Source organism: Rhinolophus sinicus, chromosome 4 (assembly GCF_057876585.1).
Source record: "Rhinolophus sinicus isolate RSI-liver-muscle chromosome 4, RSI-T2T, whole genome shotgun sequence".
Classification (NCBI taxonomy): Eukaryota; Metazoa; Chordata; class Mammalia; order Chiroptera; family Rhinolophidae; genus Rhinolophus; species Rhinolophus sinicus.
The window spans coordinates 87,565,676-87,569,245 of NC_142504.1; the positions used below are offsets into that span (position 1 = coordinate 87,565,676).

Sequence of the window (3,570 nt, forward strand, 5' to 3'; positions counted from 1 at the left end):
ATATCAGTAGAAGGCTGACTGATTGAATATTATAGTTCAATTAGTTTTACATGGTAGAATATTATGCAGAAAAAGCTCTTTAAGTAAATAACACGGAAAGATCTCTAGGTATGTTATTAGTTTAAAAAAAAAACAAAGTAAAAACAGTATATAGTACACTACCTTTTGGTTAAAAAAAGAAAATATATTTGACTTGCTTATATATGCACAAAGGAACTCTGGAATAATACATAACCACCACTTATAATGGCTATCCAGAGAGTAGGCAGGTAGGTGGAACTGAGTAATCAAAGAAAATTTTTCATTTTATACCTATTTTTTAAAACTTTCAAAAATTTATCTATTAAAAAACTTGGGTTTAAAACAACTTTCAGGCAGATTAGGAAAACATTATTTTATTCATTTTAACCTCTATTAAAAGTCATTCCACTCCTTTTTGGCCAGAACCGCCATCTTCCAATAATTCGTCAAAATGACCAACACAAAAGGAAAGAGGAGAGGGGCTGGCTATATGCTCTCTAGGCCTTTTAGAAAACATGAATTTGTTCCTTTGGCTGCATACATGCAAATCTACAAGAAAGGTGATATTGTGGACATCAAGGGGATGGGCACTTTTGAAAAAGGAATGCCCTACAAACGTTACCATGGCAAAACTGGAAGGGTCTACAATGTTACCCAGCATACGTTTGGCATTGTTGTAAACAAACAAGTCAAGGGCAAGATTCTTGCTGAGAGACTGAATGTACACACTGAGCATATTAAGCACTCTAAGAGCCAAGACAGCTTCCTGAAATGGGTGAAGGAAAATGATCACAAAAAGAAGGAAGCCAAAGAGAAAGGTACCTGGGTTCAATTGAAACGCCAGCCTGCCCCACCCAGAGAGGCACACTTTGTGAGAACCAATGGAAAGGAACCTGAACTGCTGGAACCCATTCCCTATGAATTCATGGCATGATAATTGCAAAACAAATTTAAAATAAATAAAAGACTTCTGTACTGTTTAAAAAAAAAAAAGGCACCCAAGCAATTTTATTTAGACCAAAAATATTCTGGTAAACACCTTTCAATCAGAGACTGGAAGTTTTAAAAGCTACAACGACCCCTGAGTCAAAATGCTAAAAGATGACTTCCTAGTCAACAGTCTAAGAAATTAGTTAAAATTTACTTTAAGATAGGAACAATGGTCAAATATTTTGGCAAATTTTAAAGGCATTAACAACAGAATCTTATGGAATTCTGAGATCTAGAAATGCCATACTATTTTAAAGGCACATAAAATATAACACACACACACAAAAACAATGAAAGTGAGCAATTGGCAAGGGAGAGAATGTGGCTTTTACAGTAGGAGGGTAACTAGTAGAAAATATCAAAGATCTACAGTTTATTACAGCAGTAACCTAAAACTTAAGAGAAATATTCCAACAGCTCCTCGTCTGTGTGTCTGAGTGAGTGTGAGAGTGTGTGTGTGTGTGTGTGTGCATTTATTTATTCACTTAATTGTGTGCTTATTTACTTATTTGTTCATTTATTTATTTCATTCATTCATTCATTCATTCATTCATTCATTCATTCATTCCAGGCTGGCAACTTGCCCTCTCATTTCAAACAAAATAAATTTAAAAGTAGAAGGGAATTAATTCTCAAAATTTATAGACCTAAGAAATGAAAATCATTTTGAAAAAGCAGTCCATTACAGATCACTAATCTAAATTATAAGAGGCAGACAGCATGTTTACAGTATTAGTAAGTGATCGTGAAAAGCAAAAGTGATCATTCCTAAGACACTGAATATTAAACCAGAGAAATTATAAATATATACTTTCAGAGCCTCTAGTCATTTCTGTCTAAGCTTTAGTTATTATATTAAATAATTTATATCTTAACTATGGACATAGTAAACAATTTTTCTAAATTTAAGTATTTTTCTTTGGGAGAAAGAAGGAGGAAAATTCCTAATGAATAATGTACTTTCAACAGAAAGCTAGCAATATAAAACTGGAGTTTAAGTGTTTGTTATGGGAGACATAAATTTAAGTTTTATTTTCAGCTATAAACTAGTGTGCCTATTAAACAATATTTATATTAATCTGCTTTGTCTTTTATTTTCCATAATGCAGTGGGGTTTGGAGTTCCTCCTCCATGTTCCCAGAGCAATCTGCATATACTATACCTTATTCTGCTCTAGAATTCTGTTGCTGTTTCTGGTCACCCTCTAGACAAGTTTCCAGAAAGCAGGACCCTGTGTCTTTTGGTCAATGTAGTAGTCACAGAACCAGCAGAGTGCTTGGCTCAGTAGTGCTTAATAAACATTGTTTATTTAATGAAATGTCAAAAACTTTAGGTGCCGTAGCACACATTTTATATATTAATGACATTTTAAATATCCAACTTTTTCATTTAGGCCAAAGTTATTTAGTTTTCATATATGCCACCACTTTTAAAAAGCAACGACAAATTTACAAGACTGAATAAGCATAAGAGAAAGTGAACCTTAAGAGTTTCACTGTAAAATTTTCCAAGCCTAATTTTCTTTCTATTTCTACAACTCAAATAATAGAGTTTTACTCTTTTACAGCATCTTTGTCTTCATGTAATTCTGTGGAAAGTATTGCAGACTGTTTGGTTCCTTAAGCTGTTATATGATTTTTTCTTTATAATTCAAATATTTATAAATCCTTTAGATGTTGAAAAATCCAAATTTTCTGTGTTCAGAAAGTGTTAATGTTGCTGGGATTGAGAAATTATTCCGCTTGTTACCTCCACTGGGATCCTATGGCAGCTGCCTTGCTTTATCTGGTCAACAGATGGCAGCACGCTCCGGGGAAATACCTCAAGAACCCTGTGACTGTTTTTCCTTATGAGTATTCAGAACTGCCCAAGAACTGTTGAACTGTGGAATACAGGGTAAACAAAAATCTGTTTATTCTGTTGCTTCCAGCCAAACTATTTCCAAAGCAGTAGAGATCATTCTCTGGTTTCAACCATTTTACAGAGGTCTGGTGTCACCACTGTTGAGAATTACCACCTGCTTGTTAATTCACAACAGGTATAACACAACACAAACTAGCAAGGTTCCTGCCAAGCCAGGGAGGAGAGAGGTAAAGGAACAGGGAAACTTGGGGAAATAAATTGAAATACGCTTGAGTAATCTAGATCACCTCTCAAATGTACATTTGATAATCTTTCAGTCTAATATTAAATGATTAATATGTGAGATATTTTTACTATTTATAATACTAACCCTTTATAACAATATTATTAACAGATACTAACAATAATACAACTACAAAAAGTAGTCATTAAGGTCAGTTAATTTACTCATTCTTTGTACAAGAAAATGCTTCAGTAAAAATAGAGTTAATCCCATGGCATAGGTACTTCTGTTTAGACTGATGTTCAACATCTTCATATATTGTATTATACCTATAGGATGTTACTAGCATGTAATCTTTTTACAGACTAATAAAATTATGACAAAATGTTAGGCAAGTTGGATTTAAAAAATAATTACTTTGAGTTTATTGAATTTGTTTAGATTCAGTCATTAGCAGAATGCATTGATTGTGT

General features: G+C 33.2%; 1 pseudogene; it reads left to right on the forward strand.

The window, feature by feature from the left end:
• Nucleotides 1-469: 469 nt before the first annotated feature.
• On the forward strand, nt 470-955 carry LOC109452099 (large ribosomal subunit protein eL21 pseudogene; annotated as a pseudogene).
• Nucleotides 956-3,570: the final 2,615 nt, after the last annotated feature.